The following is a 27,208-nucleotide window of genomic DNA, read 5'->3' on the forward strand; positions in this document are numbered from 1 at the left end:
ACTAAACACCTTGATTGATGTTAATGGAGAACGCACGTATATACGAGCGAGAGCAAGCTAGCTACCGAAGCCAGGTCGATTCCCCGGACAGATTGTTTGCTGACGGCATCTCCAACACGAACCTTAAACTGTCTCTATTTGTTCTCATTATATAGTTTAGACGTGTTTTGCCATCCAACATGGGTTTGTATTTATTCATCGACCAATCAAAGCGTCCGAAATCTCGCAAATCGAAACCAACCAAATAAAAAGAGGTTTAGCGGGAGTCCAAACATCTACATAATGAACCAAAAGACGTCACGTACCTCCATCCACATGGCGGAAGGAAAGGCTTCAGTACACCCCCTAACAAAACGTATAAAGGGTAACATAGTTTTTTCATAAATCATATACACTTTCATATGTATACGCAGCGCTGGTTATATGCTTTGTCACGCCCTCGGTCCACTTACGTTTTTTTCATCGACCAATCAGAGCGTCCGAAATCTCGCAAATCGAAACCAACCAAATAAAGAGAGGTTTAGCGGGAGTCCAGACATCTACATAATGAACCAAAAGACGCCACGTACCTCCATCCACATGGCGGAAGGAAAGGCTTCAGTACACCCCCTAACAAAACGTATAAAGGGTAACATAGTTTTTTCATAAATCATATACACTTTCATATGTATACACAGCGCTGGTTATATGCTTTGTCACGCCCTCGGTCCACTTACGTTTTTTTCATCGACCAATCAGAGCGTCCGAAATCTCGCAAATCGAAACCAACCAAATAAAGAGAGGTTTAGCGGGAGTCCAGACATCTACATAATGAACCAAAAGACGCCACGTACCTCCATCCACATGGCGGAAGGAAAGGCTTCAGTACACCCCCTAACAAAACGTATAAAGGGTAACATAGTTTTTTCATAAATCATATACACTTTCATATGTATACACAGCGCTGGTTATATGCTTTGTCACGCCCTCGGTCCACTTACATTTCTTTTCTTTTCTTTATCTTCAAAAAATAATGCACCTGTTGGGATTCGAACTCATCACTACCATGTTTATGTCCAAACGAGAGAGTAACCACCTAGGATAGATAAGTTGTTGTGGAAATTTTCACTTCTTCTTATTCTTGTTGTCCACATTTCCGGTTTTAGTTCTGCATGATTTTTTGGACGATTTTTCTTTTCCGGTTTTCACCTGATTTTTTCTCTTTCTTTTCTCATTTTCGTTTTATATTAATTTTTCCGTTTTCCCTTTTATTTTTTACGAATTTTCTTTTTAGTTTGTGAACTTTTCAAAAATTCGTACATTTTTTCAAATCCGCAATCTATTTCAGATTTGTGAACATTTTCCAAACTCTGAACTTTGAGCTCCTCAAATGGACGTCGCCACACACAGGCATTTGATCAAAATTCAAAAATGTTTATTTAAATAACAAAAAATGTATAAATATTCATATTCCAAAAAAATTGTACAGAAATTTCAAGATACACGTCGCCATTGCCTACCAACATTCCTCAGAATCTTAAAACACAAACATTTTTCTAAAAGAGCGAACAACATTTGAACACGAACAATTTTTCAAGTTTCCATTGTTTTGAAAAAACTAACAAATTCAGAATTTCAAAAAATCAGAAAAAATACGAGCAAAATCCGAAATGATTTTTTTGTGAATTCCCCCGAACATTTTGTGTGTGTATATTGTTTTTTAAAACAGGAATATTTTTAAATTCAGAAAAGAATTTGAAATCCCGAAAATTATTAGAAAATCCCTGAAAGGAATTTGACTTTCCGAGCAAGTTTGAAAGAGGGAACATTTTTTTGTGTTCATGAACGAATTTGAAAACGGGGACATTTTTTGAATCGTTGAACTTTTTTCAAATCCGCGAGCACTTGCCTTGGCCCAAAAGGCGCCCGACCGGACCGACACCGTCCTTGTTCGGCCAAGACCTAAGCTCTTTTTTCTTTCTGTTTTTTGTTTTTTTCTCTTTTTTCCTTAATTCATTTTCCTTTTTTGAACTTTATTTTTCTTTTTTTAAACTTTTTCAAAAATTGAAATATTTTTTGGAATATCGAAATAGCAGTTTTTAGTAATTGTCTTCATTATGATATTTTTCCCTTTAAATATGTATTAAATGTTTTGAAAAAACATTGACTGTTTTCAACTTGTTTCCTTTGTATTTAGTTGTTATGTAAAAAACTTAACATAACAGTTTTAATTATTTATTTGAATAAGTATGCACATTCGGACAAACGTTGCGTCACGTTCGGTCAGTGTTTTAGGAGTTTTTTCATCGGTAAAACTGTCAAAAATGCTTAAAGTGCCAAAAGTCAACAAAACTTGGCATGGATGCATGCCATGATGATTCTAGTGTGTGGAAAAAAGTACGTTTCATTGATGTATGTGAAAAAGTGATATGGGACGGACTCTTTCGCCTAAACCGAAACCCCTCTATTGTACATGATGTATCTATGGACATTGATAAAATTTACCCAAAATTTTCTAGTAGCTGTGCATGCCCACTCTAGTACTCCATGGGAATTTCGAACAAATTCCAACAACGAATGCACGTTGCGTTACGTCCGACCAGTATTTTAGGGTTTTTCACCGATGAAACTTGGCATGGATGAAAATGCATAAAATGTTAAACGTTCATGAAACTTGGCATGGATATGATGCTTGACATCATGATTGTAGTGTGTGGAAAAAATTGTGTTTATGTGATGTCTAAGCACGCTCGTGTAGTCAGCGCTATTCAACAAACACAATGCTTGCACGCCACCTTCATGGGCCGGACCAACTACACGAGCGACCAAAGAAACATTCTTCGTGGGTGACCTGGACGACAAGTTGAGCATGGACATGTTTGACCTTTGACAGTTTACTTTCAAAAGGTTCATCTTTTTGGATAAGTTTATGGATTTGAAAAATATTCGTGGATTTACAAAATGTTCACAAATTGAAAAATACCACGAGTTGAGAAATTTTTCATGGATTTTGGAAAAAAGTTCAAGGATTTGAAAAAAGTTCGTTGATTTTGGAAAAAGTTTATCGATTTCGAAAAAAGTCCATCAACTTAAAAAAAAGTTCACCGACTTTGAAAAAATGCATTCATTTTGAAAAAAGTTCTTCAATTTTGAGAAAAAGGTTCATCGGTTTTAAAAAAATCATCCATTTTGAAACAGTTTCATTGATTTTGAAACGAAGTTCATCATTTTTTTTACAAATTTGAAGAAAAGTTCACCAAATTATAAAAATTGAAAAAGTAAAATAAAAATGGAACAGAAAAAAGAAAGGAAAACGAAAAAGGAAATTAAATCCGAACAAAACCGTTTGGAAAAATGACAAAAAAGAATAAGAAAAATGTAAAAAGAAAATAGAAAGAAGGAAAAGAAAACAGGATATAAGAAAAGAGCAAGAAAGACAATAGTATTCGTGTCAACGGACATGTGTAGTTGGTTATGACTTTGCACTGTGAACCAAAGGTAGCTGGTTCGATTTCTGCCGCTTTCACATTTACATTTTTTATCTTTTTAAAATCAGGAAAAAAAGATGTATGGGCCGGCTCAGGCGCTCAGCTCGCTTTGTACTGCATGTACCTATACGACAAAATATGACCATCAGTTGCCTAAAAAAAGACAAAATATGACCATCATGCCCTCTATCATGAAGAGGTATGAGTTAATGTGAGCCATCCTTGTGTTTAGGGAGGTGTACCGAAACGAAAGTGTTCTTTTTTTTTCCTTCAAATGCTTGATGAAAGAAAACTACTAATTCATGCATTAGTATTTGGTGCAAGGCTTCCTTCCGCCAACACTTGAACACATTGGTATTTGATGAAAGGCTTTCTCCATCAACACTTGAACACTTTGGTTCATAAGATAGGATTATTGTAGGAATATGAATTTTTTAAGAAATGAGATGACATGTATCTCAAATCCTATGAATAGGAATAGGAAACAAGATGTCATTTGGTTGACACCAAAAGAATTTTTTCATTGAGTCTAGGCTCATTTTTATTTTCCTATGAAATGTGAAGGATAGGAACCAATCCTATGTAAGAATAGGAATTCATTCCTATGAACCAAAGGGCTCTAAAGGAAAAAAATCCTATAAAAATCATATCCTCTAGAATTCTTATGAAATTCCTCCAAACCAAAGGAGGCCTTAGATTAGTAGCTTCCGCCAAAATGTGCCACCTTTTTCCTTTAAGTGCTTGGTAAAATAAGGGTTTGATGAAATATAGCTACTAATCACACATTAGTATTGTAATGAGTTGCAATGCTAATTTTGAAGTTAATAAAAACGGACATTTAAGAAATAGCATTGGATAACCGGCTGATGTATCAATGTTCAGACACCGGTCCAGACTGGTTTGCAGACGGATGCGGTGGGAAGCACCCGTAGTCGTGTACACACGCATCACAGGTCATGAAAGCCCACCAATGATGACGGCGAGCCATGTCAGCCTCTTCGCCGCCCAAAGCCATCAACAGAATCCTAATCTCTACCCGCAGCCCTATCTAGCCCTAGCGCCGCCTCAGACTGTCGGACAGACGGACACTCTAGTGCCTGCATCATCATCTCAGCCCGGCCACGACTTCCCACGATCCTGCCTTTGCCTGATTAGAGCTAAGTGCTACACTAGGGCCACCTCACCGAGAACAGCTAAGTAATGGCTCTCAAGATGGATGTGCCTCATCATGAAGTCCGGGACTTTGTATATGAAGTTCAGGGTCCTATCCCCTAAAAATAAAACCACTACTACCAGGAGGTACGTTTGTTGGATTGCACAGAGACCAAGATTATTTTATAGGCCGCGAGATTAGCCAAAGGATGGTTGCTTCTGTCCTGATGTCTCTAATTCCCTCATATTTCCAATACATCTTATAGACTTCTAATTGTTTGATGTGCTAGCATGTCACATAGAAGATGTGGAAGTAAGGAACACAAACAAGTCGAACAACCGAGACTGCAAAAAATGGAGTGGTATATGTAGCTAGAAATTATTGTCCACTCAGCTAAAGGTAGGTCGAGTATTTATTTTGTCACTTGGTGAATCTGTGAATGTCCATGAATACAACCCTAAGTAGCCCGACTTCATATTTCAATTTCATAGTGAAACTGATGCCAAGTACTTCAGTACCCATACACCTATATTTGTTTGTTACAATTTTCCTTCCACAGATTCCGTATTATTATTTATAATCTGAGAGGTAGTTTGTAATTATCTTTGATGAGCCGTATAGTTAATATAACCATTCGTTATCTACCGTTCACGACGAGAACAAGATCGATGGAGCTCTCAACCGTGGATGTGCCACTGCGAAGAGATAAAGCCAAACCACGACGGACAATGTACTTCAAAGTGTTGGTTGATCTGTTAGGTTTAAAGGCCTGGCAGGCTTAATGGACTGTCTAATTAGAATAGTCAACTATTAAGTTAAAGGGAAGGTCCACGAACCAACGTTCAGGACCTCCCCATACGTAAACAAAACGCCCTAATCGGGGGAACCTTAACCAACTCGTGGTTCTGGCCCCCGTTGCGTGCGCATATAAAGGAGGGACCTAGCAGCTGGAGATCGATTAAGGGTTTTCTCCCAGCCTAGCTGCTCCCTCAACAAAACCCTTAAAAACTACTTCGATTGTAGTCTGCGCTCAAGCAACGAGAAGGCTAGTCCCTGGTGATTGATCTGCATCGACTACTTCATCAAGCCTGCATCAAGCAAGCGACCGATCTACATCGACTACTTCATCAAGCCTGCATCAACCAGGCGACCGATCTGCATTGACCACTTCATCAAGCCTGGATCAAGCCTGTATCAAGCAGGTGACGATGTCGACATCATTCATCCGTAATTGTCTCCTAAACCTTATCTGTTCATGTTAATTAGGTGTTCTAGATGCAATCAGTTCCTGCTAATGGCATCCCAGAGATGAAATTTATCCAATATTGGTATCAGTCGCCTACATGATTGTATTGGAACCCTACTTTGAGCAGTCGATCAATCTCATGATTAGGTTTTCATTATGCATCTGGTGATAGCCATCCTGCGAGATCATGCTTCTTGCCCTCTATCAACGATCATGTTTTATTGTAATTGACCCAGATCATCATTGATTAGTCTTATAGATCAATTTTCATTAACCTATGTTAATGCTTCATGCTCACACCCATATTCTGGTTAGTTTTATTTGATCTATGACCTTGACGTTAAAATTGGGTGAAAGGGCATCCACATGCATGATCAGAAACCCTATATCGAAGAAATCCCCAATTCACGGAAGAACTCTAACTCTAGCACTAATTCGTATCGATGTTTAACGAACTGGAAGTGTTTCGGGCTCACCTTATGACGCCGCGTTGATGTCTATCCCCTACGGGGCCCGCATGGCCGGCACCATGCGAGGACGCGGATGCCGCGACGCCGCCGTCCCTCGGGTCGGCGTGCGGAACGCCATGCCGCTCCCTCCCAACGGAGAGACCGTGCGGTAGGACGATGTGGGCCGCTGTGCCTCGACGTCGCTGTTCAGAAGGCCGCTGGCCCGCCGGGGTGCTCCTCCCCGCCCCGCTCGGACACGACCCGGCCGCCATGCTCGACGAGAGAGCGTGCGGACTTAGTCCTGCGCCCACTCCTCCGGCGAGCACCGCCGCCGCGTCGGTATGGATTGGGGTGGCCGGCGCTTCGTCGCCGCCGTCGACCTCGAAATGGAGCCAACGGGATCGGGAACGAATGCGGGATTGGGTTAGCCTGCTCGGGTTATCTCTGGAGCGTCCGTTTCGATCGGACGGCTCTCAGCGCACCGAGGAACAAGTTGGGTCGGCCTCTTCTAGGCCACGGGTTTAGGCCCGTTTACGAATTACCAGCAGCAATTGTTTTTTTACATATTTAGCTGCTGGGCTAGGCTACATTGAGTCTAACCGCGGGTTTTGGGCCCAGTTAAAGTTTTAGTTATTTTCTGTTTGACCCAGTGATTTTAAGTTAATATATATTATGTTCTGCACTGTTTACAACAGGAAATGCCTAAAAATATAGTGAACACATTATTATTTTGGGTAAAATTGAACCAACGAGATATTTTGTTCAGGATTTATTATGTGTTTGCATGATGAATTTTTTAGACATCAAAAAATAATGATATTTTTCTTATGTTGATGTCTAAATTGAGAATGAAATGACTCTGATTTTAATTCGGACCAACGTTGTTTTGTTATTAGGAGTCATCACTTATGATATTTTAATTCCATGTTTTTTCTGCCCAACGGTGTTTTGACATGGAGTTGAAATTAAATACATGGCATGTTTATTTTATTTTTCCAACGTAAAATTTCATATTCATGTCAATTACTCATAAACTCTTTCATGTCCATTACAGCTTCCGCTGCGTTCACTGTCGAACCGTTGACAGGTAATAACTTCCCTCGTTGGAAGAACTCGATGGAATTATGCATAGTCAGCCATCAGTTTGATTATGCTTTACGGGAGGATAAACCCGTGGCTCTCGCTGCTGGTGTCACGGGGTATGCTGAACTATAGAAAACTTATGATTCCAAGATGGAGATATGGGAAAAGTCAAATCACATTACTATGCTTGTGATGAGAGCATCCATATCACCTGACATAATTGGGGCACTACCCAAGAAAGATACTCCTAAGGAATCCATGGCAGCCCTGGAGGAGCAATTCAAAGGCTCCGACAAGGTTTATGCGCAAGAACTTTTTCACAAGCTTCTTGGGAAGTATAATAATGATGGTGATGTCAGGGCTCACATTTTAAAGATGGTGAATGCTTGTAACAAATTGCAGGCATTACAATGTGAGCTCAATGACAATCTCCTTGTCATCATGATCTTGGACTCCCTCCCTGAAGATTTTGATCAATTTAAAATTAACTATAACTCTCTTAAAGAGACATGGACAATCGCGGAGATATCTCCAAGAATTGTCAAGGAAGAAGAGAGGATTAAGAGGCAAGGACAGGACCAAGCCTTTTTGGTTGGCTCCTCCAAGAGAAAACACGATGGAGCAAGCTCTTCTAAGCAACAGCCACAAAAGAAGTTCTTTAAGAAAAATTCATCAAACTCATATAAATCAAAGGAGAAGGTGGACGATAAGTCTAAAGACAACAAGTGCAACTTCTGCAAGAATGAGGGTCATTATCAGAAAGACTGTCCAGAATTCCTCAAATGGTTGATGAAGAAATGTACTGATGAAATTACTTTCGTTGATGAAATGTTATGTGTTGATTACTCTACTACCTCTTGGTGGATTGATTCAGGTGCAACTTCTCATGTTGCTAATTCTATGCAGGACTCAAATATAATCCAAACCATGGCAAAGGGGCAAGAAGACTTAAGGTGGCAAATGGAGTCGAAGTTGATGTTGAAGCCATAGGGTGAATCACCTTAGAACTCCACACTGGCTTCCGTCCTCATTTAAATAATGTTCTTTATGTCCCTACCTTAAGTAGGAATTTGATTTCTGTCTCTTGCCTAGATGATAACATGTTTGAGAGCAAGTTTGGGAACAGACAATTCGTTTTGAATTATCGTAATAAGAACGTAGGCCTCGGCATCAGACGAGGCCAATTATATATGTTATCATTGAATGATTCTATCCTGCATGTGAGTGATGTATGTAATATTGAGAAGAAATGGAAGGGTACGAGTACCTCTTCAAAATTGTGGCACCGTCGTTTAGGCCACATTTCGAGGGGGAGAATTGAAAGACTTACTAAAAATGACGTGCTCCTTCCATTAGACTTCTCTGATGCAGACAAATGCATTGACTGTATAAAAGGTAAATACGCAAAAACGATTAAGAAAGGAGCGATAAGAGCCACGGATGTCCTTGAACTCATACACACTGACATATGTGGACCCCTTAATGTTAAGTCTATGGATGGTTTTGATTCGTTCATTACCTTCACAGACAAATTTTCTCGATACGGATATATTTATCCTATACGTGATCGATCAGAAGCTTTGGACAAATTCAAAGTGTTCAAAGCCGAAGTTGAGAACCAACTAAACACTAAAATAAAAGTTGTACGGTCAGATCGCAGGGGAGAGTATTATGGTAGGCATGCCCCTTATGGGCAAATTCCAGGACCTTTTGCTAAGTTTCTCTCTGAGAATGGAATTGTTGCCCAGTATTCAATGTCTGGTGAACCTCAACAAAATGGCGTGGCTGAATGCCGAAACCGCACACTTATGGACATGGTGCGAAGCGTGCTCAGTCATGCAAGTTTACTAGTCAGCCTATGGATGGAGGCATTAAAGACGACCGCACATGTGATAAATCTCGCTCCTACTAAAGCAGCACCGAACACACCTTACGAGATGTGGACGAGAAAGAAACCGAGCTTGAATTACTTACGTGTGTGGGGTTGTCCCGCTGAGGCTAGAATTTTCAATCCACAACTTAAGAAATTAGATCCAAAGACAGTTAGTTGTTTCTTCATTGGATACCCTCATAGGGGAAAGAGATATCGTTTCTATTGTCCGGGTCACACCACCAAGTATGTGGAGACTCGACAAGCAGTATTTTTTGAGGATAACGAAGCCACCAAAATAAGGGAGATCAATCTTGAGGAGAAACAGGTGTGTGTTCCATCCCTGACTATCCAAGAGATTGTTTTGACACTACAAAGTATAGTGACGTCCCATGCTAATCCTCAATCTAGTACTTCAGGTCCTGAGGCTGATGGTGATCTTGAAACTAATGTCAATCCAGAAGGTGAAGAGGATCACCAGTCGGGTAATGAAGATGACCCTTAGAACAATGATGCTCCTCCACCACCTCCTCCTGTGGTCAGGCCACGTCGTGGGAGAAAGAAAGCCATATCACATGATTATATCACATACATGATTGAGGATATGAATGATCTGGGAAAGGTGGAGGATCCAACCTCTTATAAGGAAGCCATTAAAAGCGAAAATCCGTCCAAGTGGTTAGTTGCCATGGAAGACGAGTTGAAGTCTATGGGCTCAAACAACGTTTGGGACTTAGTAGAAGTTCCCGATGGAGCTAAGAAAGTAGGCTGCAAGTGGGTCTACAAAACCAAGTATGATTCCAAAGGGAATGTCGAACGGTTCAAGGCAAGGCTAGTGGCAAAAGGGTATACACAGAGAGAAGGCATTGATTATAAGCAAACCTTCTCTCCTGTGTCAACCAATGATTCTTTTAGAATCATAATGGCATTAGTAGCTCATTACGACCTAGAACTACACCAAATGGATGTTAAAACGACATTTCTGAATGGTGACTTAAAAGAAAACGTTTACATGGCTCAGCCAAAAGGCTTTGTTGTGGAAGGGAAGGAACATTTAGCATGTCGTCTAACGAAATCAATTTATGGCTTGAAGCAAGCTTCAAGAGAGTGGTACCTCAAGTATGATAAAATTATCAAAACTTTTGGTTTCACCGAAAATGTTGTGGACAACTGCATATACGTTAAGTTTAAAGGCAGAAGGTTCACATTTTTAGTCCTATACGTTGATGACATATTGTTGGCATGTAGCGATAAAGAGACGCTGCATGAGACCAAGAATTTTATGTCATCCAGTTTTGATATGAAAGATCTTGGTGAAGCCTCGTATGTCCTCGGCATCGAGATTCATCGAGATAGGTCCAGAGGAACGCTAGGACTATCTCAAAAAGCTTACTTTGATAGAGTACTGAAAAAATTCAATATGCATAAGTGCTCACTCTCACCCGCTCCTATAGTTAAGGGTGATAAGTTTGGGACATTTCAATGTCCGAGGAACCAATATGAAACTGATCAGATGACGTCGGTTCCTTATGCTTCAGCTGTCGGAAGCATCATGTATGCTCAAGTGTGTACACGTCCAGATTTATGTTTTGTAACCGGGATGCTTGGCAGATACCAATCAAATCCAGGACCGGACCACTGGAAGGCCGCAAAGAAAGTCTTGCGCTATATGCAAGGAACTAAGGATTTCATGCTTACATATAAAAGAACTGATAACTTAGAAATTGTTGGTTATTCAGACTCTGATTTTGCCGGGTGTGTGGATAGTAGGAGATCCACGCCAGGTTATATATTCACACTTGCGGGAGGAGCTATATCATGGAAGAGCTCCAAACAAACGTTAACTGCTGGATCTACGATGCAAGCAGAATTTGTAGCATGTTATGAGGTCACCGGGCAGGCTGTATGGCTAAAGAATTTTATTCCTGGACTTAAAGTGGTTGACAGCATATCTAAACCAATTTTATTGTACTGTGATAATGAACCCGTAGTTCTTTATATGATACGTCTCCGTCGTATCTGTAATTTTTGATTGTTCCATGCCAATATTATTCAACTTTCATATACTTTTGGCAACTTTTTATACTATTTTTGGGACTAACATATTGATCCAGTGCCCAGTGCCAGTTCCTGTTTGTTGCATGTTTTTCGTTTCGCAGAATATCCATATCAAATGGAGTCCAAACGGGATAAAAACTGACGGAGATTTGTTTTTGGAATATATATGATTTTTGGGAAGAAAAATCCACGCGAGACGGTGCCCGAGGTGGCCACGAGGCAGGGGGGCGCGCCCCTGACCCTCATGGGCCACCCGTAAGGCGGTTGATGCCCTTCTTTCGCCGCAAGAAAGCTAATATCCGGATAGAGATCGTGTCAAAATTTTAGCCCAATCGGAGTTACGGATCAACGGGGATATAAGAAACGGTGAAAGGGAAGAATCTGAGAACGCAGAAACAGAGAGAGACAAAGAGACGGATCCAATCTCAGAGGGGCTTTCGCCTCTCCCGTGCCATGGAGGCCATGGACCAGAGGGGAAACCCTTCTCCCATCTAGGGAGGAGGTCAAGGAAGAAGAAGAAGGAGGGGGGCTCTCTCCCCCTCGCTTCCGGTGGCACCGGAGTGCCACCGGGGGCCATCATGATCACCGCGATCTACACCAACACCTCTGCCATCTTCACCAACATCTCCATCACCTTCCCCGCTCTATCTACAGCGGTCCACTCCCCCACAACCCGCCGTACCTTCTACTTGAACATGGTGCTTTATGCTTCATATTATTATCCAATGATGTGTTGCCATCCTATGATGTCTGAGTAGATTTTCGTTGTCCTATCGGTGGTTGATGAATTGCTATGATTGATTTGATTTTCTTGTGGTTATGTTGCTGTCCTTTGGTGCCCATCATATGATTGCGCGCGTGGATCACACCCTAGGGTTAGTTGTATGTTGATAGGACTATGTATTTGAGGGCAAGAGTGACAGAAGCTTCAACCTAGCATAGAAATTGATGCATACGAGATTGAAGGGGGGCCAATATATCTTAATGCTATGGTTGGGTTTTACCTTCATGAACATTAGTAGTTGCGGATGCTTGCTAATAGTTCCAATCATAAGTGCATAGAATTCCAAGTCAGGGATGACATGCTAGCAGTGGCCTCTCCCACATAATACTTGCTATCGGTCTAGTAAAGTAGTCAATTGCTTAGGGGCAATTTCGCAACTCCTACCACCACTTTTCCACACTCGCTATATTTACTTTATTGTTTCTTTATCTAAAGAACCCCTACTTTTTATTTACGTACTCTTTATTATCTTGCAAACCTATCCAACAACACCTACAAAGTACTTCTAGTTTCATACTTGTTCTAGGTAAAGCAAACGTCAAGCATGCGTAGAGTTGTATCGGTGGTCGATAGAACTTGAGGGAATATTTGTTCTGCCTTTAGCTCCTCGTTGGTTTCGACACTCTTACTTATCGAAAACTGTTGCGATCCCCTATATTTGTGGGTTATCACTATACGAGTAACAACAGGTCAAGTGGTGCTGCAAGACATATTGACATAAAGTATCGTGTTGTGAAAGATAGAATCCAAGATCAAACAATTGATGTTAAACATATAAGAACGAAGCATATGCTTGTGGATCCTCTAACTAAAGGCTTACCACCCAGTGTTTTTCGTGAGCATGTTGCCGGCATGGGATTACTGGAAGCCTTATGATTCTGGAATAAGAGGACCATTGAACCACTCCCCAATAAGAAAATGTTTTCCATTTCAAAATAGGCGTGTGTGCTATAAGTGTTGAGGCTCTATAGCATTTTTGAGCTGTTGTAAAACCTCACTTTGGTACATCATCCTTATGGAGAATGGGAAAATGAAGATAAACCCAATGATCAAGGAGGAGAATGTTGGTTGATCTGTCAGGTTTAAAGGCCTGGCAGGCTTAATGGACTGTTTAATTAGAACAGTCAACTATTAAGTTAAAGGGAAGACCCACGAACCAACATTCAGGACCTCTGTTGGGGAACGTAGCAGAATTTTAAAATTTTCTACGCATCACCAAGATCAATCTATGGAGTCATCTAGCAATGAGGGAGAGAGGAGTGCATCTACATACCCTTGTAGATCACGAGCGGAAGCGTTCAAGAGAACGGGTTGATGGAGTCGTACTCGTCGTGATCCAAATCACCGAAGATCCTAGCGCCGAACGGACGGCACCTCCGTGTTCAACACACGTACGGAGCGAGGACGTCTCCCGCGCCTTGATCCAGCAAGGAGGAGGGAGAGGTTGAGGAAGAGGGCTCCAACAGCAGCACAACGGCGTGGTGGTGAAGCTGCAGTACTCCGGCAGGGCTTCGCCAAGCTCTTATGGAGGAGGAGAGGTGTTGGGGAGGGGAGGGTCTGCTCCTTGGATGTTGTATGCAGCCCTCCCCTCACCCCTCTATTTATAGGGGAAGGGGGAAGGGGGCCGGCCCCCTCTAGATGAGATCTAGAGGGGGGCGGCCAAGGGGAGGGGGGCTTGCCCCCCAAGCAAGGGGGCGCCCCCCTTAGGGTTTCCCTCAAACCCTAGGCGCATGGGCCCTAGGGGGGTGTGGCACCCCAGCCCACTTGGGCTGGTTCCCTTCTCCATACAGCCCATAAGGCCCTCCGGAAGAGCTGGCCCCTCCCGATGGACCCCCGGAACCCCTCCGGTGCCCCGGTACAATACCGATATGCCCCCGAACCTTTCCGGTGACCGTATGACAACTTCCTACATATAAATCTTCACCTCCGGACCATTCCGGAACTCCTCGTGACGTCCGGGATCTCATTCGGGACTCCGAACAACATTCGGTAATCACATACAAGTCTTCCTAACAACCCTAGCGTCACCGAACCTTAAGTGTGTAGACCCTACGTGTTCGGGAGACATGCAGACATGACCGAGACGACTCTTCGGTCAATAACCAACATCGGGATCTGGATACCCATGTTGTCTCCCACATGCTCCACGATGATCTCATCGGATGAACCACGATGTCGAGGATTCAATCAATCCGTATACAATTCCCTTTGTCAACCGGTACGTTACTTGCCCGAGACTCGATCGTCGGTATCCCAATACCTTGTTCAGTCTCGTTATCGGCAAGTCACTTTACTCGTACCGTAATGAATGATCCCGTGATCAACCACTTGATCACATTGAGCTCATTATGATGATGCATTACTGAGTGGGCCCGGAGATACCTCTCCGTCATACGGAGTGACAAATCCCAGTCTCGATTCGTGCCAACCCAACAGACACTTTCGGAGATACCTGTAATTTACCTTTATAGTCACCCAGTTACGTTGTGACGTTTGGCACACCCAAGGCACTCCTACGGTGTCCGGGAGTTGCACAATCTCATGGTCTAAGGAAATGATACTTGACATTCAGAAAAGCTACAGCAAACGAACTACACGATCTTTGAGCTATGCTTAGGATTGGGTCTTGTCCATCACATCATTCTCCTAATGATGTGATCCCGTTATCAATGACATCCAATGTCCATAGTCAGGAAACCATGACTATCTTTTGATCAACGATCTAGTCAACTAGAGGCTCACTAGGGACGTGTTGTGGTCTATGTATTCACACATGTATTACGATTTCCGGATAACACAATTATAGCATGAACAATAGACAATTATCATGAACAAAGAAATATAATAATAACCATTTTATTATTGCCTCTAAGGCATATTTTCAACAACCTCCCCCTACGTAAACAAAATGCCCTAATCGGGGGCACCTTAACCAACTCGTGGTTCTGGCCCCCCGTTGCTTGCGCATATAAAGGAGGGACCTGGCAGCTGGAGATCGATTAAGGGTTTTCTCCCAGCCCAGCTGCTCCCTCAACAAAACCCCTAAAAACTACTCCGATTGTAGTCTACGCTCAAGCAACAGGAAGGCTAGTCCCTGGTGATCGATCTGCATCGACTACTTCATCAAGCCTGCATCAAGCAGGCGACCGATCTGCATCGACTACTTCATCAAGCCTGCATCAAGTAGGCGACCGATCTGCATCGACCACTTCATCAAGCCTGCATCAAGCAGGCGACGATGTTGACATCATCCATCCGTAATTGTCTCCTAAACCTTCTATGTTCATGTTAATTAGGTGTTCTAGATGCAATCAGTTCCTGCTAATGGCATCCCAGAGATGAAATTTATCCAACACAAAGTGGTGCCTGCAGGAAGGGAACGGCGCCGTACCGGAGCGCCGCCACCGCCCGATCTAAAGGATTGGGGTTTTCAGATTCACCCGGAGCAACATGAAGGACAAAGGGCGACCGCGATGGCATCTTTAAAAAGGGGACGACACCCATGGATGCCAACATAGATTTATATATTCATGTCTACTATTGGAAGCCTTCTGGTGGCCCTAGACGATGCACATTGATCGAGGTCGAACAGCGGGACAACATAGCCTCGCGACATTTTGGTGTTGCCATGCCACAGCGGCTGCAGGGGCAACACCGCGGCTGGTTGTGGTGTCGATGATGACAATGATTGTCTGCAGAGTCCTCCTTTTTCTTATTGGAATCGATAGTGGATCTTGCAGGTTCCAGTTTCTGACGGCGGTGGCGACATATCTTCCTGGTCCCTGGAAAGAGGCAATTTGCAAACTTGTGTAGTTGTGTGCACATTGACTATTTTGCTCTCAGCGCATGACCCCATGCTATATCTATGATGCGCCATGTCGATGGGTTGTGGCCTCTGAATTGGAGTTTCCTGATGGTCTGCTCTGTTGATTAGTCATCCCAGCCTTGGTCGGTGCACGTATTTGAGTGCTCGGCATGGCCCAAAGAAGTCATTTGTGATGTCAGATCTGGCGACTCTATTTCTGTCAATGCGTGGGTTTGGCCATTGTCCGAGGTCGTAGAGATACGACACGCGATCAAACACGATGAAGAACAAAAACAAGGGAAAAACCTCTCCAATACGAAAGGGAAAAACCATGGTGCCAGTCAGCCAAACTTCACTATATCGGGGAGGTTATAAATGTCGGAGATTTACAATTGATCAACTAATCCCGTGTGACGGCTTACAAGAGGTATATACTCCCTCCGTATGGAAATACTTGTCGCATAAATAAATAAAAATGGACATATCTATAACTAAAATACGTCTAGATACATCCATTTCGCTGACAAGTATTTTCATACGGAGGGAGTATAACACAGGTGACCTAAATCAATACGATCCGTAGGCACTCCGCTTCGGCCCAAGCCTACCGACAACGGGCATCGCTCCGCTCGCTTGTCAGAAATTAGCCTCCCTCTTTATACTTGAATTTGAAGCATGGCATAACACGAGGGGCCTCATGTGACTAGCCTAATTCATCTCTGTGTGGGAGGTTTGCGTACTCGACGGTATGGGATCAATGGTGAATTGGTGATGACGAGCGTCCGTAGGCACTGCCTGAGAGGATGTGTTCCACAGGCACGGTTCCAATCGCCTTCTGTACACGGTAGGAATGTGTGTGTAGTTAAAATACATCGTTTAGGGTTTTGCGTGGGTGACTAACATCCAGCCTCACGTCTCTTTATATAGATGATCATAATACAATTACATACGTATACAAATACATGTACATGTACAATATGCCAGACCCTATTTTAGATGCCCCTCAATCTGAACTACATATAAGATTCAGATTGGTTCTAAAGCCGTCTAGCATATGTCTAGTAGCGGGTTTAGTAAATACATCCGCTAACTGATCATCTGTAGAAATAAAGCTGACTTCCAGTTCACAAGCAGCTACTCGTTCTCTCACAAAATGGAAATCAATCTCAATGTGTTTAGTCCGAGCATGAAACACTGGATTCGCCTCAGGTAAGTTGCTCCTAAGTTATCACACCACAATATAGGAGTGCGCTGCCGTGGGACTCCAAGTTCTGTGAGAACTGGGTCTATCCAAATGGCTTCAGCCGTGCCATTGGCCAATGCCTTATACTCTGCCTCGATGCTTGACCTCGATACTATGGGTTGCTTCTTCGAGCTCCAACATACAAGATTAGGTCCAACAAATATAGCAAAACCACCAGTAGAGCGTCTATCATCAACACAGCCTGCCCAGTCTGCATTGGTGAATATACTCACTGCAGTAAATCTGGACTTACGAATCTGCAGGGCCATGTCTAGCGTACCTTTGACATATCTCAGAATACACTTGAATGCTTCCCAATGATCCTCCGTTGGCTGAGGCAGGAACTGACACACTTTGTTCACTACGAAGGATATATCAGGACGAGTGAGGGTCAAGTACTGAAGTGCTCCAACCACACTGTGATACCGAAAGGAGTCATCTCTACCCAGTAGTGCACCACTATGACATGAGAGACTCTTGGATGTGGCAAGCGGAGTGGAAGTGGCCTTGCAGTTCTCCATGTTGACGCGATGAAGAAGGTCCAAAGCATACTTTTTCTGCGTCAAGGTCATGCCCCCTGAATGAAAGGACGCTTCCAAACCAAGAAAGTACTCGAGGCAACCCAAATCTTTGATGGGAAAGCTAGCAGACAACGACTGCACAAGACGATCCACCACGGCAGGGGTAGAGCCAGCGATCACAATATCATCCACGTACACCAGCATGTATATCTGTATAGCACCCTGAGAGAAGATGAATAGAGATGCATCTGATCGGGAGGCAACAAAACCGAGTTGCGAAAGGCGCTGACTCAAATGAGCATACCAGGCACGGGGCGACTGCTTGAGACCATAAATAGACCGCTGAAGTTTGCAGACATGAGAGGGATACGTGGCATCCTCGAACCCAAGTGGCTGCTGCATATACACATCTTCGGCCAAGAACCTTGTAAAAAGGCATTGCTCACATCAATCTGTCGGAGGCTCCAACCACGAGACATAGCAAGAGACAGAACCAAGCGAATTGTGGCAGGCTTCACCACCGGGATAAATGTATCTCCATAGTCAATCCCATGCTGTTGAGTGAAACCGCGAGCAACAAGACGAGCTTTGTGCTTATCAACAGACCCATCCGGACAATGCTTGGTTTTGAAAATCCACTTGCAGCTCACAATATTAACACCAGGTGGCCGAGGCACCAACACCTAGGTGTTAGTGTGACGGAGAGCAGCAAACTCCTCGGACATGGCGGCACGCCAGGCAGGTTCACCCAGAGCATCACGATGGGAAACTGGCGCGGCGAAGAAGGCACGGCGGCGAGAGTCATACCGAATTGTGGCATCAGTGTAAGACTTCTCCTTGCGCATATGATCACGATGGCGTCTAACCCTAGCATGCGCCGGAGCCGTGATACGTCTCCAACGTATCTATAATTTTTTATTGTTCCATGCTATTATATTATCAACCTTGGATGTTTTATATGCCTTTATATGCTATTTTATATGATTTTTGGGACTAACCTATTAACCCAGAGCCCAGTGCCCGTTTCTGTTTTTTCCTTGTTTTAGAATATCATAGAAAAGGAAAATCAAACGGAGTCCAATTGACCTGAAACTTCACGGAACTTAATTTTGGATCAGAAGAAGCCCAGAAAAATTGGAGTGCACGTTAGGGGATCAACGAGGAGGCCACGAGGCAGGGGGCGCGCCCTCCACCCTCGTGGGCCCCTCGTGGCCCCCTGACGCACTTCTTCCTCCTATATATCTCCATATACCCTAAAACGACCGGGGAGCACAATAGATCAGGAGTTCCGCCGCCAGAAGACTCCGTAGCCACCGAAAGCCAATCTAGACCCATTCCGGCACCCTACCGGAGGGGGCATCCCTCTCCGGTGGCCATCTTCATCATCCCGGTGCTCTCCATGACGAGGAGGGAGTAGTTCTCCCTCGGGGCTGAGGGTATGTACCAGTAGCTATGTGTTCGATCTCTCTCTCTCGTGTTCTTGAGGTGATACGATCTTGATGTATCGCGAGCTTTGCTATTATATTTGGATCCTATGATGTTTTCTCCCCCCTCTACTCTCTTTTAATGGATTGAGATTCCCCTTTGAGGTTATCTTATCAGATTGAGTCTTTAAAGATTTGAGAACACTTGATGTATATCTTGTCGTGCGTATCTGTGGTGACAATGGGATATCACGTGATTCACTTGATGTATGTTTTGGTGATCAACTTGCGGGTTCCGCCCATGAACCTATGCATAGGGGTTGGCACACGTTTTCGTCGTGATTCTCTGGTAAAAACTTTGGGGCACTCTTTGAGGTTCTATGTGTTGGTTGAATAGATGAATCTGAGATTGTGTGATGCATATCGTATAATCATACCCACGGATACTTGAGGTGACATTGGAGTATCTAGGTGACATTAGGGTTTTGGTTGATTTGTGTCTTAAGGTGTTATTCTAGTACGAACTCTAGGGTTGTTTGTGACACTTATAGGAATAGCCCAACGGATTGATTGGAAAGAATAACTTTGAGGTGGTTTCGTACCCTACCATAATCTCTTCGTTTGTTCTCCGCTATAAATGAATTTGGAGTGACTCTTTGTTGCATGTTGAGGGATAGTTATATGATCCAATTATGTTATTATTGTTGAGAGGACTTGCACTAGTGAAAGTATGAACCCTAGGCCTTGTTTCAACGCATTGCAATACCGTTTGTGCTCACTTTTATCATTAGTTACCTTGCTGTTTTTATATTTTCAAATTACAAAAATCTTTATCTACCATCCATATACCACTTGTATCACCATCTCTTCGCCGAACTAGTGCACCTATACAATTTACCATTGTATTGGGTGTGTTGGGGACACAAGAGACTCTTTCCTATTTGGTTGCAGGGTTGCTTGAGAGAGACCATCTTCATCCTACGCCTCCTACGGATTGATAAACCTTAGGTCATCCACTTGAGGGAAATTTGCTACTGTCCTACAAACCTCTGCACTTGGAGGCCCAACAACGTCTACAAGAAGAAGGTTGTGTAGTAGACATCAAGCTCTTTTCTGGCGCCGTTGCCGGGGAGGTGAGTGCTTGAAGGTATATATTTAGATCTTGCAATCGAGTCTTTTAGTTTCTTGTTTTATCACTAGTTTAGTTTATAAAAGAAAATTACAAAAAAATGGAATTGAGTTTGTCTCATACGCTTCATCTTTTTAATATCTTTCGTGAGTATGATGGAAAGGAAAATTGTGCCAAAGTGTTAGAAGAAGAATGCATTAAAATGTTTGGCACTAAATATTTGAATGATGAGCATGATTGCAATGTTGTTAGTATGAAATCCTTAAATATCCATGGTACTAATGATGATTGCACTAGTTATGATGAAAATGTCTCCTATAAACATGTCAATTTTTGTGGAGTGGATTAGGTTTGTAAGTACACACCAAATAGGGAAGAAAGATATTGCAAGAGGCATAAGTACTTAGAAACTAAATTGTTGTAAGAAAGTCTTGATGATTGTGCTGAAAAATTCAATATTTTTTGCACCCCTTGTGAACATTGCAATGAACATGGTCATTTAAATCTCCAATGCAAATTGTTTCATGACCGAATCGTATCCAAAAATTGTGATAATTTGATTACCCTTGAGCATCATAAAGAGCTTAGTCTTCTTTTGGGGTATGAGGAAATGAAACGTATAGCTGGGGGTATTCCAAAGTTTAATCTTGATAGATTTCTTGATTTTGATCTAGAGAAGATTTATATGTATTGTGCGGTGAATTGCATTGGAAATCCTTATATTGCCAATTACATAAAGAAAAGAAAGCAAATAGAAGATGAAGAGAACACTAATGAAAGGGAAGAGACTTCCCAATACCCTCCTATTATTTCTTATGATGAATCAGGTAACGAGGAGGAGCCTCCTATTCAACCAATCTCATTAATAAGGAGCTCCAAAAAGAGGATTGAACCCACACATGATGTGGTGAAGAAGAAGAAAATAAAAAGGAAGAGAGGTAAAAAGATATCTCCCCCAAATAATGCTGCTCCTATTACTATTGTGCCTCGTGAAAATATAATTGTGGAAGATAATGATACTTCTTATGATCTTGAAAATCTTTTTGGCACTTGCTTGGAAGAATATGATAATTGCTATACTATTGGTGCTATCCATACTATTAATTATGAGAGTGATTATGCTTATGATGTGAAAAGGCCTAAGCTTGGGGATGCTACGTTTGATGAAGATGATGTTTTTGAGAATATATTTGCTGCAATTAATGTTTGTCCCAACCTTGGGGATGCTACGCTTAATGAAGATGATATTTTTAGTCTCCCAAGTTTTGATATGCAAATTTATAATGATGATAACATGCCTCCTACCTATGATGATTATTGTGATGATACTTATGCTATAAAAATTAGTGATTATATTTATAAGACTTGTCATGATTATGATTACCCCTTTTCTGTACATTATTCTTTGAATGTGGAAACAATTTATAGTATTCGAGTCTCTTATGATACTCCCACTATTCCGAATGAGAAGAATTTTGCTTATGTGGAGAGTAGTAAAATTTCTATGCTTGTATATCATGAAAAGAATGCTTTAGGTGCTGGTTATATTGTTGAATTCATTCATGATGCTAATGAAAATTATTATGAGGGAGGAATATATGCTTGTAGGAATTGCAATAATATCAAGTTTCCTCTCTATGTGCTTAAAGTTTTGAAGTTATGCTTGTTTTGCCTTCCTATGCTAGTTGATTATTGTTCCCATAAATTGTTTGCTCACAAAATCCCTATGCATAGGAAGTGGGTTAGACTTAAATGTGCTAGTCATATTCTTCATGATGCTCTCTTTATGTTTCAATTCTTATTCTTTATGTGAGCATCATTGAAATCATCATGCCTAGCTAGGGACGTTAAACGATAGCGCTTGTTGGGAGGCAACCCAATTTTTTTTTTGTTCCTTGATTTTTTTATCATGTTTAGTAATAAATAATTCATCTAGCCTCTGTTTAGATGTGGTTTTATGTTTTAATTAGTGTTTGTGCCAAGTAGAACCGTTGGGAAGACTTGGGGAAAGTCTTTTTGATCTTGCTGTAAAAAACAGAAACTTTAGCGCTCACGAGATTTGCTGCCATTTTTTTATTAAAGAGTGATATTTAGTTAACTATTTTTGAAGATGATTAATAGATAAATTCCTCAGGTCCAGAAATGTTTTTTAGAATTTTTGGGGTTCCAAAAGTACACGTTTGATCCAGATTACTACAGACTGTTCTGTTTTTGACAGATTCTGTTTTTCATGTGTTGTTTACTTATTTTGATGAATATATGGCTAGTAAAAGAGTTTATAAACCATAGAGAAGTTGGAATACAGTAGGTTTAACACCAATATAAATAAAGAATGAGTTCATTACAGTACCTTGAAGTGGTGTTTTGTTTTCTTTCGCTAACGGAGCTCACGAAGATTTTCTTTTAAGTTTTGTGTTGTGAAGTTTTCATGTTTTGGGTAAAGATCCGATGGACTATGGAATAAGGAGTGGCAAGAGCCTAAGGTTGGGGATGCCCAAGGCACCCCAATATTAAAGGACAACCAAGAGCCTAAGCTTGGGGATGCCCCGGAAGGCATCCCCTCTTTCGTCTTCGTTCATCGGTAACTTTACTTGGAGCTATATTTTTATTCACCACATGACATGTGTTTTTCTTGGAGCGTCAATTTATTTTGTTAGGATTTGCTTGATGTTATTTAGAACAATGTTTTGCATATTTTATTTCAATAAAAGTGGCATTGATAGCCTTTACTATGCCTATTTTACAAGTCTTCATGTTGCTGTTTGAAAACAGAAAGTTTACCGCTGTTGCAATAATTCCCTAGAAAAGTCAGAATGTGATAAAATGTTGCAAACTTTTGCATATTAAGCTCTGATAAATTTACTACAGTGGGAATTTTCTTTCATAATTTTTGGAGCTAGGGAAGTATGGATGTTGCTGCATTCTTTACAGACTGTCTTGTTTATGCAGATTGCTGTTATGTTTGCATTGTTTGCATATGTTTGCTTCTTTAATGATTCTATTTGAGGATAGGACTATTAAATATGCAGAGGCATTTAGTATGCAATGTTGAATAATAATTTTAGTGATTTGCTACAGCAGAGTATGATAAGGTTTTTGCAATGGTTTATACTAACTTATCTCACGAGTCCTTGTTGAGTTTTGTGTGGATGAAGCTCTTGAGATTTAGGGAGACCGTGATATGAGAGGAATTAAGGAGACACAAAAGCTCAAGCTTGGGGATGCCCAAGGCACCCCAAGATAATATTTTAAGAAGTCTCAAGCGTCTAAGCTTGGGGATGCCCCGGTTGGCATCTCACCTTTCTTCTTCAACAACTATCGGTTAGTATCGGTTGATCCTAAGTTTTTGCTTCTTCACATGACGTTTGCTATTCTTAGATGTCATTTTATTTTGTTTTGCTTGCTGTTTGAATAAAATACCAAGATCTGAAATTCTTAAATGTTAGAGAGTCTTCATATAGTTGCATAATTATTCGACTACTCATTGATCTTCACTTATATCTTTTGGAGTAGTTTGTTGTTGCTCTAGTGCTTCACTTATATCTTTTTAGAGCACGGTGGTGGTTTTATTTTATAGAAATATATAAAATCTCATGCCTCACTTATATTATTTTGAGAGTCTTTAGAACAGCATGGTAGTTTGCTTTGGTTATGAATTTAGTCCTAATATGATGGGCATCCAAGAGGGATATAATAAAAACTTTCATATAAAGTGCATTGAATACTAAGAGAAGTTTGATACTTGATAATTGTTTTGAGATATGGAGATGGTGATATTAGAGTCATGCTAGTGAGTAGTTGTGAATTTGAGAAATACTTGTGTTGAAGTTTATGATTCCCGTAGCATGCACGTATGGTGAACCGTTATGTGATGAAGTCGGAGCATGATTTATTTATTGATTGTCTTCCTTATGAGTGGCGGTCGGGGACGAGCGATGGTCTTTTCCTACCAATCTATCCCCCTAGGAGCATGCGTTTAGTACTTTGTTTCGATAGCTAATAGATTTTTGCAATAAGTATGTGAGTTCTTTATGACTAATGTTGAGTCCATGGATTATACGCACTCTCACCCTTCCACCATTGCTAGCCTCTCTAATACCGCACACCTTTCGCTGGTACCATAAACCCACCATAACCTTCCTCAAAACAGCCACCATACCTACCTATTATGGCATTTCCATAGCCATTCAGAGATATATTGCCATGCAACTTTCCACCGTTCCGCTTATTATGACACGCTCCATCATTGTCATACTGCTTTGCATGATCATGTAGTTGACATTGTATTTGTGGCAAAGCCACCGTTCATAATTCTTTCATACATGTCACTCATGAGTCATTGCACATCCCGGTACACCGCCAGAGGCATTCATATAGAGTCATATTTTGTTGTAAGAATCGAGTTGTAATTGTTGAGTTGTAAGAAAAATAAAAGTGTGATGATCATCATTATTAGAGCATTGTCCCAGTGAGGAAAGGATGATGGAGACTATGATTCCCCCACAAGTCGGGATGAGACTCCGGACGGAAAAAAAAGAAAAGAGGCCATAAAAAAGAGAAAAGGCCCAAATAAATAAAAAAAATGAGAGAAAAATAGAGAAGGGACAATGTTACTATCCTTTTACCACACTTGTGCTTCAAAGTAGCACCATGATATTCATAATAGAGAGTCTCTCATGTTATCACTTTCATATACTAGTGGGAATTTTTCATTATAGAACTTGGCTTGTATATTCCAATGATGGGCTTCCTCAAAATGCCCTAGGTCTTCGTGAGCAAGCGAGTTGGATGCACACCCACTAGTTTCTTTTGATGAGCTTTCATAAATTTATAGTTCTAGTGCATCCGTTGCATGACAATCCCTACTCACTCACATTGATATCTATTGATGGGCATCTCCATAGCCCGTTGATACGCCTAGTTGATGTGAGACTATCTTCTCCCTTTTTGTCTTCTCCACAACCACCATTCTATTCCACCTATAGTGCTATGTCCATAGCTCACGCTCATGTATTGCGTGAAGAAAGAAAAAGTTTGAGAACATCAAAAGTATGAAACAATTGCTTGGCTTGTCATCGGGGTTGTGCATGATTTAAATATTTTGTGTGGTGAAGATGGAGCATAGCCAAACTATATGATTTTGTAGGGATAGCTTTCTTTGGTCATCTTATTTTGAGAAGACATGATTACTTTGTTAGTATGCTTGAAGTATTATTATTTTTATGTCAATATTGAACTTTTGTCTTGAATCTTATGGATCTGAATATTCTTGCCACAATAAAGAGAATTACATGGATAAATATGTTAGGTAGCATTCCACATCAAAAATTCTGTTTTTATCATTTACCTACTTGAGGACGAGCAGGAATTAAGCTTGGGGATGCTGATACGTCTCCAACGTATCTATAATTTTTGATTGTTCCATGCTATTATATTATCAACCTTGGATGTTTTATATGCCTTTATATGCTATATTATATGATTTTTGGGACTAACCTATTAACCCAGAGCCTAGTGCCAGTTTTCTGTTTTTTCCTTGTTTTAGAATATCACGGAAAAGGAAAATCAAACAGAGTCCAATTGACCTGAAACTTCAAGGAACTTATTTTTGGATCAGAAGAAGCCCAAAAGACTTGGAGTGCACGTCAGGGGATCAACGAGGAGGCCACGAGGCAGGGGGGCGCGCCCACCCCCTGGGTGCGCCCTCCACCCTCGTGGCCCCTCGTGGCCCCCCTGACGCACTTCTTCCTCCTATATATATCGCCATATACCCTAAACGATCGGGGAGCACAACAGATCGGGAGTTCCGCCGCCAGAAGCCTCCATAGCCACCGAAAGCCAATCTAGACCCGTTCCGGCACCCTGCCAGAGGGGGCATCCCTCTCCGGTGGCCATCTTCATCATCCCGGTGCTCTCCATGACGAGGAGGGAGTAGTTCTCCCTCGGGGCTGAGGGTATGTACCAGTAGCTATGTGTTTGATCTCCCTCTCTCGTATTCTTGAGGTGATACGATCTTAATGTATCGCGAGCTTTGCTATTATATTTGGATCCTATGATGTTTTCTCCCCCCTCTACTCTCTTGTAATGGATTGAGTTTCCCCTTTGAAGTTATCTTATCGGATTGAGTCTTTAAAGATTTGAGAACACTTGATGTATGTCTTGCCGTGCGTATCTGTGGTGAAAATGGGATATCACGTGATTCACTTGATGTATGTTTTGGTGATCAACTTGCGGGTTCCGCTCATGAACCTATGCATAGGGGTTGGCACACGTTTTCGTCGTCATTCTCCGATAGAAACTTTGGGGCACTCTTTGAGGTTCTATGTGTTGGTTGAATAGATGAATCTGAGATTGTGTGATGCATATCGTATAATCATACCCACGGATACTTGAGATGACATTGGAGTATCTAGGTGACATTAGGGTTTTGGTTGATTTGTGTCTTTAGGTGTTATTCTAGTACGAACTCTAGGGTTGTTTGTGACACTCATAGGAATAGCCCAACGAATTGATTGGAAAGAATAACTTTGAGGTGGTTTCGTACCCTACCATAATCTCTTCGTTTGTTCTCCGCTATTAGTGACTTTGGAGTGACTCTTTGTTGCATGTTGAGGGATAGTTATATGATCCAATTATATTATTATTTTTGAGACGACTAGCACTAGTGAAAGTATGAACCCTAGGCCTTGTTTCAACGCATTGCAATACCGTTTGTGCTCACTTTTATCATTAGTTACCTTGCTGTTTTTATATTTTCAGATTACAAAAACCTTTATCTACCATCCATATACCACTTGTATCACCATCTCTTCGCCGAACTATTGCACCTATACAATTTACCATTGTATTGGGTGTGTTGGGGACACAAGAGACTCTTTCCTATTTGGTTGCAGGGTTGCTTGAGAGAGACCATCTTCATCCTATGCCTCCTACAGATTGATAAACCTTAGGTTATCCACTTGAGGGAAATTTGCTA

At 41.6% G+C, this 27,208-nt stretch overlaps 1 pseudogene; it reads left to right on the forward strand.

Annotated features, from left to right (window-relative positions):
* Positions 1–7,533: 7,533 nt before the first annotated feature.
* LOC147958320 (uncharacterized) lies at positions 7,534–8,400 on the forward strand (annotated as a pseudogene).
* The last annotated feature ends 18,808 nt before the right edge of the window (positions 8,401–27,208 follow it).

Source organism: Triticum urartu, chromosome 7A, assembly GCF_056163025.1.
Source record: "Triticum urartu cultivar PI428250 chromosome 7A, HENAU_Tu73, whole genome shotgun sequence".
In the NCBI taxonomy this organism is placed as follows: domain Eukaryota; kingdom Viridiplantae; phylum Streptophyta; class Magnoliopsida; order Poales; family Poaceae; genus Triticum; species Triticum urartu.